Below are 16773 nucleotides of genomic sequence, written 5' to 3'. Positions count from 1 at the left end.
TGGTAAAGATTTGTCCCAAATCTGTTGATTTTGTCCTATTAACAGTGTCTTTTGCCTTACAAATGCCTTGCAACTTTAAGCGGTCCCATTTGTTGATTGTTGAACTTATAGCACAGGCAACTGGTGTTCTGTAAAGGAAATTTTCCTGTGTGCCCATGTGTACAAGGCTCTTCTAGACTTTCTCTTCTATTAGTTTCAGTGTATCTGGTTTTATGTGGAGGTTCTTGATGCACTTTGATTTGAGCTTTGTACAAAGAGATAGGAATGGTGTGTTTCACATTCTTCTACATGCTGACCTCCAATTGAAGCAGTACCATTTGTTGAAAATGTTATCTTTTTTCTACTGAATGATTTTAGCTTCTTTGTCAATGATCAAGTTACCATAAGTGTGTAGGTTCATTTCTGAGTCTTCAATTCTATTCCATTGATCTAACTGCCTGTCTCCCTACCAATACTATGCGGGTTTTATTACTATTGTTCTGTTATACAACTTGAGGTCAGGAATAGTAATTTCTCGAAGAATTTTTTTTTATTGTTGAGCATAGCTTTCACTATCCTGGGCTTTTTGTTATTGCAAATGAATTTGCAAATTGCTCTTGCTTACTCTATGAAGAGTGGAGTTGGACTTTTTAAATTCTCTTTATGAATTTTGAAATTCTGAGGCAAATGGATGGAATTAGAATATATCATCCTGTATGAGGTAACCCAGTCACAAAAGAACACACATAGGAATGCACTCACTGATAAGTGGATACTAGCTCAAAAGCTCAGAATTCCTAAAATACAATTCACAGACCACATAAAACTCAAGAACACAGAAGACCAAAGCATGGATGCTTCAGTCCTTGTTAGAAAGGGGAACAAAATACTCAAGGGAGGAAATAAGTGTGGAACAGAGACTGAAGGAAAGGGCATCCAGACTACCCTACCTGGGGACTTATCCCATATACACACATTAAACCTAGACATTATTGCTGATGCCAAGAAGTACTTGCTGACAGGAGCCTGATATAGATCTCTCCTGAGAGGCTCTACCAGAGCCTTACTGATATATGTGAGAATGCTTGCAACTAACCATAGGACTGAGCACAGGGTCTCCAATGGAGGAGTTAGAGAAAGGACTGAAGGAGCTGAAGGGGTTTGCAACCCCATAGGAAGAACAACAATACCAACCAGCCAGACCCCCCCCCACAGCTCCTGGGGACTAAGCCACTAACCAAAGAGTATTCATGGAGTGACCCATGGCTCTAGGCCCATATGTTGCTGAGGATGGCCAATTTAGGCATCAATGCGAGGAGTGGCTCTTGTTCCTGGGAAGATTCAACACCCCAATGTAAGAAAAAGCTAAGGCAGATGGGGAGGCAGGAGACAATGAGTGGGTGGGGAACACCCTCATAGAAGCAGAGGGAAGGAGGATGGGATAGGTGTTTTCTAGAGGGGAAACCTAGAAAGGGGATAACATTTGAAAAGTAAATAAATAAATCCAATAAAAATGTTAATTATTATTGATTTTGTCATAAACAATCCAATTACCAACTGCAGAAGGATAAAAAAAGAAAATAAGCATTAGTCTTAATTAAACTACTGACCTTTCATGAAAGACATGTCCATTGGTCCAATACTGTACAACATGTCCAATACTGGTACAACTGTTGCCGAGTTAATAACTATTTTCTGACTGAACTGTTTTATAGGATGATTTTATACTCCATACTGTAATCCTGGTCAAAAGCCCATTGCTCAGAGATCATAGTCCTTAGGGCAGAACTTGATATTCTTATTTTGTTAAATGTCATGTTGTCAAATTGTCTTCTAAGTACTGATGCTTATATCCATAGAGACAGTCTGCTCCCAAACTCTTCACCTTATCCAATAGGCAGCAGTGGAAGAAGAGACACTTATAGTGCTGTGAATAAGAAGTTAAATGCTTAGACCTTCTGTACATCTATAGTAATCCAACCACCATGAAGGCTCAGGTAGCCTAATAGAAGAGGGGTTAAAAGAGTAAGATCCAGATGATGACAAAGAGTGCATAGGATTCTGTCTTCTTAACATGGCATAAATATCAAAAAGACAAACTCACAGCAGCTTTGGTTATCTGAACAAGACTTTTCCAAGATCAAGCCAGGCAAATCCTGGCACACATTCTCAACACACAGCTTTGTATGGTTCTTGTTTCACTGTGCATTGCTTTGTATACTGGCTTTCAGGGCTACTGATATGTTTGTGATGTCTACAAAAGGATAAAACTGATCGATTGGCTTCTATTTTCAACTGCTGCCATAGTCTTTGTTATCCAAAGTGTGTTTTAACCTTAGTTGGTTAAATAATTCACTCTTCCCTTCACTGTGCATGCAAGACTTTTTTTTTTGTATCTCCTGCTTTTATGGTACTTCCTCCATTTTCCTTAAATTTTAAAGAATATGTTTATTTAATTATATTTTATTTATTTTAAGTTCAAGACAAGATTTTTATGAGAAGCATATGTACTACGTAATTAAATTATGGTCATTTAATACTCATATACTTAAGTGACTTTAAAATTTTTGGCTGGATTTTGAATAATTATTGCCCTAATGTGTGGGATCCTGGGTACAACACCCAGAACATTGGTTGGCTAGGAATGCTCATTTTCCCTAATATGATACTTAATTAAGACTATGCAAAACATTAGTAATTTACCTCTTTTATAAAGTTTGCTATACTAGTAGCATAACAGATATCTAAAAAAGAGAAAATTAACTAGAAAATTCTGAGAGGGCCTTTATATCTCCCTCATCTAAACAGCTCATACAAATCAGAAAATTCAAAAGGGGAGAAGTAAACTATCATACATACAAGTTTGTGAAAATAAGAACATAAAATAGTGCAGATTTCTGCCTTTATTTTCTACCTTTAATAGATAGTAAATTATAGCACTTATTGCTTTTGAAGAAGACAGGGTTTCCTTTCCAAGCACACGTCAGGTGGATCATACCAGCCTTAACTACAGTTCCAGGACATTTGAAGCCCTATTCTTGCTTCTAGAGACTACTGCATACCCCTGATATATATAAACTTGGGCATGCTCAGACACACACATAAAAAAAAACCTATCTATAAGAGTGATTTTCTCAAAGTGAACCATTTTGAAAAAGTAGAGTATAGAATGTATTGCCTTACAGTTAAGATTGCAAAAAAGCTATACCATAATTTGGCTATTATGTAAATAAATAAATAAAATTATATCTTATTTTATAATATTGTTATGAAAAAATCACCATCTTAGCTCATGTAATTAAATTTTAAAAAAATATTCTAGTTATTCTTATTGTGAGAAAGGCAGTGGGTTCTGTTACTGCTAATATAAGAATAAACAAAATCCAGAGGCTGCCTCTCAAGAAACTCAAATTCACTAAGTCTTGCTACTAAATTTGCATAACTGTAACATAAAGCCTGTGTGGGTAAATATTTTACTGTGGAAAAGTAGGCATAATAATGTAATTTACATTGAGGAATTTGAACTACATCAACGGAGAATGCATCATTTGCAAAGATGGGCTAAGCTGAGACAGGCTAATGGAATTTGCAATGGATAGCAATCGTTACTTAGTAAACCTACAGTGTAATATTTTTTATTTCATGGAGGCTAAATCAGGCAAATAGAAATGTCTCCAGATGTTTCAAGTGGAACTCCACTTACTGTTCTGAATAATTTGTTTAGAATACCAGACCACTGAAGGGAAAAAATTACAGAGGGCTATCACAAAGCCTGTGTGTAATGAGCAAATGTAGAGAAGATACATGTTGACTGTCTAAGCAAAAATGTCCAGTTCCCAGGTTGTTTCTGATTTTTTTTCTCAGCATAGTATCATAAGGCTATTTGTCAGATATTGATAATTTTAGCTTTTTAAAAATCTGGTTCTTTAATTAATCTTGTGGATACCACAACTGCCTAATTAGTTTCAGGGACAACTGTATTCAATGACTAAATATCTGTTTCAAAACATTTGCAAGTTCACTGAATGGCCTTGGATCAGTGACCCAACTGCACTTACACTGATTCCTGGTTTCTAGCAGAAGAGATAAAATTCTGATCCCGAGGCCAACACCAAATGCTAACTACTTGAGAGGATATGACACTGGTAACACACAGAGCAGATGTGTTTTATGTGGCATCAGTATTATGAACAAAAATCCTGTACCAGTGTGCAAAAGAGAGAAAGTCTGTAAAACAGCGAGCTTGTGGCAGCGTAAGAAGGAAGTAAAGAGCACAGAAGATACCTTTCACCCAAGGATTTCCTGGTATCCATTATTCATGAGAAATACTCTCCCATCATTTAAATTGAGACCACAGGCCAATAGAATGTAGGAAATGAAACCAGGGACACTCACATCTTATCCCGACCCTTGGATTAAATGTCTGACCTTAGGAAAGCACTTCAATTCACACTAGTGTTTCAATTTGTTTATATGCAAATAAGGGGAAAATGAGACTTTTCCGGAGAAGATATTTGACGTAGTGACTGGCATAAAAATAAATTTTAGGTGTGTACGGCAACTACACCCATCATTAGCTTCATTCTTTCCTAACATATTTTATTAGCATATTAATTATACAAAATCATGTATTTCAGCATATTTTCATGGATTGCTAATACATTTAATGTCCATTAATCGTGTTCTTTCTCATTACCTTCATTTGTCACCTCTCCTCTTCCTTTCCCTCTAATTCCCTCCTATCATTATCTTCATTTATTTGGCTATGTTTTTGTAAGAGACTATAAGTAACTTCTGGCAGACTGGGAAGAGGATAACAACTGGGCTGTAAAAAAAAGGGATCAAAGAACAATAATAAAAATCAGTATAAAAATGCAAAAAGGGACTAATGGAATTTTTTTTAAAAATGCATTATAAGCCAGAAAAGAATATACTCACTTCTCATTTTTGTTTTTAAAATTTTATTTTATGTTTTGCTTACATTGTGTGTATTCAGGTATATCTGAAACTGTGGAGACCAGGGAGTATTTGGAAATCATTTTCCGCTTTCAATTTTATTGAGGCAGTTTCCCTGGTTATTTCTGTCACAACACTGTGTATTCCAAGCAAACTGAACCGGTGCCATTCTTCTATGTTTGCCACTCTGTATTTTGGATGTTACATCGGCCAACCACTGTACTGTTTCTGCGGAGGTTCTTTGGATCAAACTCAGATTATCAATTGTTAACTACATATGCTTTTACCCATTGAATGATCTTGCGAGCCTCCTACAATTAATTATCTTTGAAATATCCAGGCTTGGGGTGAAGGGATGTCTCAATGGGAAAGAGTGATTGATAAATAAATGTGGAGAGCAGAGTCTGAGTCTTCACCATTCATTAAAAACAGACAAACAAACAACTGGAAGTGGTTGTGAACCTGGATAATAATAATGTTATAGAAGGTGCAGGTGCAGGTATTAGCCTTGCTGGGACTTGCTGGCTAGAAACCCAGTTCCTGTTTAATAAGAGACTTTGCCTCAATGGAATATGATGGAGAATGAAGAGAAAGATATTCAAAGTTCTGCTCTCCTTCCATATGGACAGACAGGACCATTCACCAAGGTCCCAAGTACACACATGCACATTTCTCCTCTCCTCCCCTCCTCTGCCCTCCCCTCCCCTGCCCTACCCTCCCCTCCCTTCTCCTCTCCTCTCCTCTCCTCTCCTCTCCTCTCCTCTCCCCTCTCTTTGTCCATCTCTCTTTCAGCCTTTTGTCTCTCTGTCTCTTACACACATCTGGGTACACACACACACACACACACACACACACACACACACACACACCTTGCCTGGGCTTGATATTCTTTGAAAGCAACCCATAAAGAGGGAATAGCTCCTACTATTGCTTTCTAAGTCAATTCTATCTTACAGCTCATATGAAGAAGTGCTTGCTGACATGAGCCTGATGTAGCTGTCTCCTGTGAGGCTCTGCCAGAATCTGACAAATACAGATGTGGGTGCCCCCTGCCAACCATTGGACTGAGCACAGCTACCCCAATGAAGGAATTAAGGAAAGTACTGAAGGAGCTGAAGGTGTTTGCAAGGAAGACCAACAATATCAACCAAACAGAATCCCTAGAGCTCCAGGGACTAAATCGCCAACCAAAAAGAACACATGGAGGGACCCATGGCTCTAGCTGAATGTGTAACAGAGTATGGATTTTTCTGCCATAAATCAGGGAAGCCTAAGGCTGGTTGCCCGAGGGCAGGGGAAATGCCAGGGCAGGGAGTTGGGAGTGAGTGGGTGGGGAAACACCCTCAAGGAGCAGGCGGAGTGGGATGGGATGGGGGGTTTGTAGAGGGGAAACCAGGAAAGGGAATAGCATTTGAAATGTAAATAAATAAAATATCCAATGAAGAAAAAGAGTTTTCAAATAGCCATATAATCTGAGCCCTCAGCAAAATGCAGCAGGGACTTGAATGAAATTTGACTATTTGTGTTTTGAAAATATATTGCCTCTTTTAAAGTAAATCTAAATTGGAGGTCGATGATTCAAACTCATTTGCAAACCTCCCTTTCCTAATGCTACCCAGAAGTAAATGTTATATGACTTGATGACATGTTCAACAAGAATGTAACACTACATGCTGAGTGCTGTGTGGATTTTGATATTTGTTTTGATAAATGTTAATTTCTCAATGTGAAAAGATAATCAGTCAATTATGTATAAAGTTATAATTACAGATACAATGATGAGACCATGGAAAGAAAATTGGAGCTTGAAACAACTATATATACATATAAAAAAGAAAGGTAAGAATTTCTACTGGCTTAGACCCATGTGCTACTGAGCATTTTCTTTAAATTGCCACATTTCCACATTCCTTTCGTTTTATGTGAGGCACCATGTCCTTCATGAGCCTTTATTTTTATAAAAGTTACTGTTTCAGAGATAAGAACTACTTAAACTTGATTTGTGTGGTAAATCTGAATTATAGTTTGTATGCTGTTTTATTGACTCATGATATTTATGTAAATTTCCAATATGATTTAAATTCAACCTAACTGAAAATTAATTATTGAGCAGATCCAAGGAGAGCATGGTCATTCTTGGGCTGTGTAACATCTTTATATTTTAAACATTTGTTACCTCTAAAAATTATTTGAAGGAGATATGGTTCAGCCATTAAGAACATGTAAGTACACAGTCACAAAGATCTATTTAATATGTCAGAAATTATTAAACTTTTGATCCAGAGAGTTGGAAAATTTAAACCCTCCTTTTTAAAAAAAAATGCCATAAATCAGAGCATCTGAATTCTGTTATTTTTTAACCTCAATTAGCTAAATGAAAAGGAGGTCAGAGACTTAATTTGGATAATGAAAGCTGAAGATAAGGATGGAAATTTCTCATGTAAAATCTCTGCATTCAGAGAAGTAAGGTCTATGACAGTCAACACAGCTTTCCAGATAACCAACTTTGCCAGCAGTTGAATACAAATATACTTCAAAATGAAATTAGAAATCAGTTAAGGGTAGATTAATGTAGTATGAAGGCAAGATGAGTGGCAGGCTCGTCTCAGCAGGCATGAGACAGCATGCTCCTTTTAATCAACCAGCCTTCTGCTTTCTTTACCCATTTATGTTTTATTTGAAAGCTTCATACCATGAGCATTTATAATATGTGTCCTTTTCTCACAGGCAAGGTCCCTGCAGAATACAAACGATTTTGTATCTAATGTGTTATACCAATAAATATTGGGAAATAAGCTTTCCTCCTTGTGGGTTCTTGTGGACTTGAGTCTAGTTATTCTTGGTTCTCATTCAAAGTTCTCACAGTATCCTACATCCCATTCCGCAGTGCCTCTTTGTTTCCACATTTAGATGATCAGCTAAATAGTTGATACGGTTAAAAATCTATCTTGGGAAATAGGAAAAATTAACTTGAATAATAAAGTTAACATTTTCCTTATTATTTGTAATCACCTAACTTTCTGGTGAAAGACAGAAAAAAAGAAAGAAAGAAAGAAAGAAAGAAGGAAAGAAAGAAAGAAACAAAGAAACGAAGAAAGAAACAAAGAAAGAAACAAAGAAAGAAAGAAACAAAGAAAGAAAGAAACAAAGAAAGAGAGAAAGAAAGAAAGAAAGAAAGAAAGAAAGAAAGAAAGAAAGAAAGATGTCCATTGTTTTATGGGAATTTTATGTTTATTGATAGAAACCAAATGTGTGCAGTGATTAAAACAGTAAGTATAAATTCTCTAATTTGAGCCTAAACATCCTATTTTTGTACATCTATCAAATGTATGTTATATTTCCAAATATATTTGTATTGGAATAAAATTCATCATAAAGTAAAATTATATGCAATAAATTCACAGCAAAGTCATTATGCAAAATATTTTGAGAAGTCAAAAGAAAATAAATTTCATAAACAGTTGGCTTTCTAACACAAATATACACATAGAGTTCTATGAAGTTTTATAATTTAAATAATTTTGTCTTTCGTTTTTTTTTTTTTTTTTTTTTTTTTTTTTTTTGGAGCTGGGGACCGAACCCAGGGCCTTGCGCTTCCTAGGTAAGCGCTCTACCACTGAGCTAAATCCCCAGCCCCTTGTCTTTCGTTTTTAACTATACAATATGTTGAGAGTATCCTCTTAAATATTTGGCACATGTTTTGTTAGAGATAAAGACAAAATTTGATTCTAATATTATCTCAAGCACATAGGCATGTATTTATCTGTCTCTGGACATTAAACTACATCAAAATAAAAATTTTACTTACTTTTATTCTTCAGGTGAAAGAAGCAGAAAAATCCTTCTGGCTTTAATTTATATTGATTTTTTTTCTCAGTGTATATTCCCTTGAGTGAGACTTGTGATATAATCCTGTGCAGTGATTATAGACTGTATTCCTTTAGGAAAAAGTAGGAATGGAGAATGAGATACAAGCAAAATCTAAACAAGATCATGACTTCATGGGTGGTTGGAACCCACTTATAGCTAAAGGAAACATGGAACATGAAGCAACAGTAAAGGTTGTTTATTTTACAGGGATTTTCATAATTCTTTGGCCTATACCTGCATCTGGTGTGGACTGGATGTTTTGGTGGGAAAAAATGCAGTAGTCTGTGGAACTGGTATCTTTAACTGACTAAAATGAATTTTTAAAGGGAGTATTCCACCAGCTGGACAATGATAACAAACTCAGAACAAAGAGCAATAGAAGGTGCAAAATATCCTTACCCCTATTTCCAATTTACAATATAATTCAGAAGATATTCAGAATAAATATTTCATGGCAATCTTTATTTCAGCATTTTCTGGATGACTAATATCATAAGAACGATTAGGAAGCTTTTTCCTTCTGAAAAGGTAGGATATATATGTGTGTGTGTTAGGAACCATGGTTAGCCCTTGTTTAGCCTTACTGTTATTTTTTATTAAAATTATTTTAGTAGTTAATTTTGACAATTTCATACATGAATGTACTGTATTTTCATTGTACTTACTGCAGCCTTCTTTTATCTTCCTGATACTCTTGTCAAACTTTAGTCTTCCATGCAAATATCTTTTCTATATTCATGCCATTTTGTTTTGAGTTTTTCCTGTTGAGTTTAACTAAAGTTGTGAAGTGACACTGTGTTTTAAACTATTCCTTGTACTTTGGATGGCTCACTAAAGACAAGGACTACTTCATCCTCACAATCTATCAATGGCTAATAGTTAACCTATAAGGGAATACATTTCTCCCAGATCACTTATTGACTGTAAAATAGTCTTGTGCAAACAGCCATGTCTACTGTGAGGTCACAATTTTGATGGCTAATTGAAGTACTAATAATAGCATTGTTCATCCCTTCTCTCTATCTTCTGGATTTAAAGTATTTTCTATATATTTGATCATACCAAGTAAAGCCATGGACTGGCAATGATTAGTAAGCCAAAACACACTCTAGAATATACTGAACTCTCACAGAACAGTAGTTTATTTTTTTTTCCGGAGCTGGGGACCGAACCCAGGGCCTTGCACTTCCTAGGTAAGCGCTCTACCACTGAGCTAAATCCCCAGCCCTCAGTAGTTTATTTTTTATTTTTTGATAAATATACCTTTTGAAAATGACCAAGCAAATATTATTTTTTTAAAAAAATGGCTTGGTCATATCTGATCACATTGATGAGAATAACCAGTGTTCTCAGAATCTGGAGTAAATGAGAACATGAAGGAATATGATGTAAGCGGAAATCTGGATTCAACCAGTCAGAATCAAGGCCAAGAAAGTCCTCTCTCCCCCAGAGGACTTTTATTGTTGAGAATAGTTTTTGAGTTGCAATTTTGATGGGATTATATTGAATCTGTAGATTGCTTTTGGTAAAATGTCCATTTTTCTATATTAATCCCGCCAATCCATGAGCATGGAAGATCTTTCCATGTTCTGAGATCTTCTTCAATTTCTTTCTTCAGAGACCTGAAGTTCTTGTCATACAGATCTTTCACTTGTTTGGTTAGAGTCACAGCAAGGTATTTTATATTATTTGTGACTATTTTGAAGGGTGTCATTTCCCTAATTTTTTTCTCAGCCTGATTATCTTTTTTTTTTTTCTTTTCTTTTTTTTTTTTTCCGGAGCTGGGGACCGAACTCAGGGCCTTGCGCTTGCACTCTACCACTGAACTAAATCCCCAACCCCCTGATTAACTTTTGAGTAGAGGAAGGCTCCTGATTTCTTTGGGTTAAATTTGCATCTAGCCACTTTGCTGAAGTTGTTTATCAAATGTAGTAGTTCTCTGGTGGAATTTTTGGGGTCACTTAAATATACTATCATATCATCTGCAAATATTTTAACTTCTTCCTTTCCAATTTGTATCCCTTTGACTTCTTTTTTGTTGTCTAATTGATCTGGCTAACACTTTGAGTACTATATTGAATAGATAGATAGAGAGTGGGCAGACTTGTCAAGTCCCTGATTTTAGTGGGATTGTTTCAAGTTTCTCTCCATTTAATTTGATATTGGCTATGGGTTTCCTTTATATTGTTTTTTACTATAATTTAGGTATGGGCCTTGAATTCCTGATCATTTCAAGACTTTTATCATGAAGGGGTGTTGAATTTTGTCAAATGATTTATCAGCATCTAATGAGATGATCTGTTTTTTTTTTTTTTTAGTTTGTTTATATAGTGGATTACTTACATGGATTTCCATATATTGAACTATACTTGCACCCCTGGCATGAAGCTTACATGATCATGATGAATGATCATTTTAATGTGTTCCTTGGATTTGATTTGTGAGAATTTTATTGAGAACTTTTGCATCAGTATACGTGAGGGAAAACCCCTGACCTCAAGCTGTATCACACAACAATTGTGATTTAAAAAAAAGCTGCATGGTATTGGTACAGAGGCAGGCAGGTAGACTAATGGAATAGAATTGAAGACCCAGAAATGAACCCACATATTTATGGTCACTTAATATTTGACAAAGGAGCTAAAACTATGCAGTGAAAAAAAGACAACATTTTCAACAAATGGTGCTGTTTCAACTGGGGGTCAGCATGTAGAAGACTGCAAATTGACTCATTCTTATGACCTTGAACAAAGCTCAAGTCAAAGTGGATCAAAGAGCTCCACATAAAACCAGATACAGCAAAGCAAATAGAAGAGAAAGTGGGGAAGAGTCTCAAACACATAGGTACAAGGGAAAATTTCCTGAACAGAATACCAATGGTTTATGCTCTAAGATCAAGAATCAAATGGGACCTCATAAAACTGCAACACTTCTGTAAGGCAAAGAACATTTTCAATAGAACAGAACAGCAAGCAACAGATTGGGAAAAGATGTTTCTCAATCCTGCATCTGATAGAAGGCTAATAACTAATATACAAAGAACTCAAGAAGTTAGATTCCAGACAACAAATAATCCTATTAAAAATGGAATAGAGAGCTAAACAAAAAATTCTCAACTGAGGAATACTGAATGGCTGAGAAGCACTTAAAGAAATGTTCAACATCCTTATTCATCAGGGAAATGCAAATCAAAACAACCCTCAGATTCTACCTCATACCAGTTAGAATGACTAAGATCAAAAACTCAGGTGACAACAGATGCTGGCAAGGATGTGGAGAAATAGGAATACTCCTCCATTGTTGGTAGAGTTGCAAGTTATTACAACCACTCTGGAAATCAGTCTGGAGGTTCCATAGAAAATGGGACATAGTGTTCCTGAGGACCCAGCTATACAACTCCCAAGCATATACCCAAAAGATGATCCAATATACAACAAAGACACATGCTCCACTATGTTCATAGCAGCCTTATGTATAACAGCCATAAGCTAGAAACAATCCAGATGTCCCTCAACAGAGAAATGAATACAGAAAATGTGGTACATCTATACAAAGAAAGTACTAATCAGCCATTAAAACAATGACTACATTAAATTTATAGGCAAATGGATAGAACTAGAAAATTTCATCCTGAGTAAGGTAACCCAATCACAGAAAAACACACATGGTATGTACTCACTGATAAGTGGATATTAGCTCAAAAGCTCAGAATACCCAAGAAACAACTGATAGACCATATGAAGCTCAAGAAAAAGACGACCAAAATGTGGATGTTTCAGTTGTTCTTCGAAGAAGAAATAAAATACATATAGGAGGATGGATAGGGAGAAAGAGCTGAGCAGGGAATGAAGGAAAGGTCATCCAGAGACTGCCCCACCTGGGAATCTATCCCATATGCAGCCACCAAAACTAGTCACTATTGCTGATTCCAAGAAGTGCTTGCTGACAGTAGTCTTATATGTATCTGTCCTGAGATTCTCTGTCAGAGCCTTACTGATATAGAAGAGGATGGTTGCCGCTAATCATTGGTCTGAGCATAGGGACTCCAATGTAGGAGTTAAAGCAAGGCCTGAAGGAGCTGTAGCAGTTTGTAACCACATAGGAAGAACTAGAATATCAACCAACCATGCTCCACAAAGCTCCCGGGTACCATACCAACAACTAAAGAGTACACATGGAGGGACCCATGGCTCCAATTGCCTATGTAGTAGAGGATAGCCGTGTCTGCCATCAATAGGAGGAGAAGCCCTTAGTCCTGGGAAGGCTTATTTTCCCAGTGTAGGGGAATGCCAGTGCGCTGAGGTGGGAGTCGGTGGGTGGGAGTGGGAGCAATTTCAAAGAAGCAGGGACATAAAAGCATATGGGAGGGGGGTTCAGTGAGGGGAGAAAGGTATAACATCTGAAATGTAAAGACATAAAATATCCAATAAAAATAAAAAATAATATCCCCTTAATGTATCTATTCTCAATGGAGAGTTGTTGTTAAGGGAGGAGGCCTTCAATTCAATATGAAATCTCCGGACAGTTCCACTTTAGGTCTATTAATTACATGTACTTTGAGAGACGTATTGTTTACTTTTGCCTCAATCCTAATAAAGTGCTCAAGGAGAAGCATCACTTCAGTCAAACTCAGATTCTGTCAGTGAATTCAATACAGAGTAAAAATTTTATGCTCTATAAGGAAGAGAAAGATTGCTTTTAGCAACACTGTAGGATTTTAGTTGTTATTGTAGCAAATGCAGACTAATACAGGACAGCTGATACACTTGCTGACTTAATGAATTTGTCTCTTTAGCATCTTGCTAATGACATGATGAATGAGTTAGCCCAGAATAATCTGAAGAATTATTGCTTATAGAGACAAATTTGGATCTAAAAATTGTTATTTCATTTCATTGTAAAACAGTACCGAAACAGAAAAAGTTGGCTGAACTTTACCCAGCTGACAAGTGGCATAACTGAGATATGAACACCAACATTCTGCCTCTAAAGAGTCTGTGCATAGAAGAGTTATACCACACAGATGCCACAGCAAATGTGTGACTTTACATGAACTCAGAATCTGTGGGGACCATTTTGGGGCTATTTTTAGACAAGGCAGTTACACAAGTGAAAAATCCACAGCAGGTTGAGTAAAATGAGATCAGAATGCAGAAAGCTGCAGAAATGAGCTGTATTATTCCATGAGGAAGCAATCTCAAAGTTTCCTTCATTGGGCAGCTTGCCATATCTCACCTACTTCACTCTTATGAACTACTTCTGATGCCATAGACTAGGGCTTGACTTTGTCCAAGCAAGACTGAATTTCTCTCTGTTCCGAGCAACCAAATGAGGCTTAACTAAGCCAAATGCTTTAATAGCGTTAGAAATATATTTTACATGGTACCAGATGTTGAAATGAAATAATGACTAAAAAAATAATGTTTAAGCAGTAATTTTCAGACGTTAAGAATTAGGATTATTCAGAAGAATGTAAAGTCAAGGGCAGCTACAAATTTGACAACTTGGAGTGTGTACGTCTCATTTGAAATTTTCAGTAAAGTCACCACTTTAGAAGAATGGGGATGGGTAATAGTGGGAGGTCAGAATTAATGATGAAAGTATCAAGTGAATATCAAGAGATGCCACAAATGTGTGTGTCTTTTCTTTCTGAGTAAACAACAAAACCACTGAAACACTATTAAACAGTGTTTGTAAGTAGCATGTGAGTGCTGAGAAGTATGCCTGGGTTCTCTGATTGAGCAGAAAGTGCTTTGAACTGCTGAAACATCTCTGTGGTTCACAAACATTTTTAAAGGACATTAAGGTACAGTTCGACTGGCAAAATTATGAAAATCTCCCTATGATGATATAGTGTGCATTTTTTTTATCACACTGCCAAATTTGTCCAACACAAGGTAGCAAGACTGATCCATATATGCAGTCATTCTTTAATGAAAGCAGCACTGGTGGGTTCAGGTAAATCCTGAATATATCTAGTTTCTAACACTGCTAGTCATAGCTAGCAAAGAAAATATATCAGCATCCACTCTAAATTTAGGAATAATATATGCAAAGGGTTTTGGGCTTTTAGGAAACATAATGGTGTTGTTTTATGCTCTGTCACTTTATGCTTTAGGAATATTTCCTCTTTGAAGTCTAGAGTGAGTTTCAGACAGAGTGCAATTTTCACTAGTTTAATGCAAATGAAAAGTGAATGCATGGCTTATAGGAGATAGGAAATTGTATTTCTTATATATAAAAAGTATATTCCCTACATATTTATGTCTGCATAAATATTTCTAATGACACAGGAATGAGAAAGGGGGCTATAAAATGATATGGATTAGTCACGAGCCCTCCCCCCAAGTTAATGCTTTTAAACTCTTAATTTGAACTTCAACTAGTTTCATGTTTAAACCTTTTTTGACCACTAGAAAGTCCTTACATTTACATGTGTTTTCAAACAATTTCATTTAATTTCAATTTTCTGGCACATTTCAGTATGCAAATCAAATTGAAAAACTTACCTTTTAATTCCTCCTCCTTTTTCTTACAGTGGCCTATTTGCTTCTTCGTTTTGAGTCATGGCTATCATTCTTTCCCTACTTCCTCATACTCTCATTTTTTAAAAATTCATTCTTTTCTCATATATTACATCCTAAGCACAATTTCCCCTCCCTCGTCTTCTCCCACTACCTCTCCCAACCTTCCTTCTCCCTAGCTCCCCCTACTCCCACTACTGCTTGTTTTCCTTCAGTTGAGGGCAGGGCACCCAGAGACATCAACTAAACATCACATATCAAGTTGTAAGAAGAGTAGGTATTACCCCTCATGTTAAGACTAGACAAGGCAACCTGTAGGAGAGAAGGGTTTCCAAAAGCAGGCAAGAGTCAGAGATAGCCTCGATTCCCACTGTTAGGTGTCCCATAAGAAGACCAAGCTACACAACCATAACATATATAAAGAGGGCCTAGGTCATAGGCATGCATACTCCCTGATTGCCAGGGATCAGTGAGTCCAGGTAAGCTGATTCTGTGGATTTTCTTGTGGTGTGCTTGACCCCTTTGTCTCTTATAATATTTCCTCTCCATACTCCTCAGGACAACCTGAGCTTTGCCTTGTGTTTGACTGTGGATCTTTGAATCTGTCTGTTGCTGGAAAAAGTCTATTATGACATTTCTGTTAAACTCCTGACTATGAGAATAGGAGAACATCATTAGGAATCATTTCATTCACTTTTTTTAATCTGGTAGTATTTGGTGGCATCCTGGATCCTTGGGCTAGCCTCTGGTTCCTTGTCCTCCAGGCAGTGCCAGGTGTATTATTCATTCATCCTCAGATAAATCTTTATAATGAATTTAAATTCAGCCATGAGAAGCGTCATTACGAAGACTGAATTTTAACCAGTCCATGTGAGTCCACATGGGGCCATGATCTCTTAGTGTCTTCCATTTTCTGACTCTTTCATTCCCCTCTCCTTTGAGGTTCCCCAAGCTTTGAAGGGAAGGACTCAGTGGAGACCTCAAGTTAGATCCCCTACCCCACGTAATATGTGAATATGAATTTCTGCACCCTCTACCTTCTGCTCCTTCCTGGAACAACTCATCCATCCATCTTAGGTCTCTGAGTTGTTCAATCTCTGGCTCATGGCCATCCAGGCAGTGTGGAGCACGGGCTCCCTCTTGTGGTGAGTGACTTAAGTTAAACCAAACATTGGTTTGCCATCCCTACAAATACTATGCCACCATTGCCCCAGCAATGGTGATAGATTGTAGGGCAAAGGTTTTGTGGCTGGACTGGTGCTCAGGTTTAACTTTCTGTAGCCTGAAGAGCACATTCCTATCCCAAAGGGATATTCAAAGTTACTGGAGTTCTGCTATCTGAGTAAAACTATCAAAGCAAAATAAAAATACCTATCATTGTATCTATATGTTTCCATAAACATTTTTTTACTAATAAAGCTACTACTAATGTTCATTTATGTTT

This window comes from Rattus norvegicus, chromosome 16, assembly GCF_036323735.1.
Source record: "Rattus norvegicus strain BN/NHsdMcwi chromosome 16, GRCr8, whole genome shotgun sequence".
Classification (NCBI taxonomy): domain Eukaryota; kingdom Metazoa; phylum Chordata; class Mammalia; order Rodentia; family Muridae; genus Rattus; species Rattus norvegicus.
Note: the sequence above shows the minus strand (reverse complement) of the source record.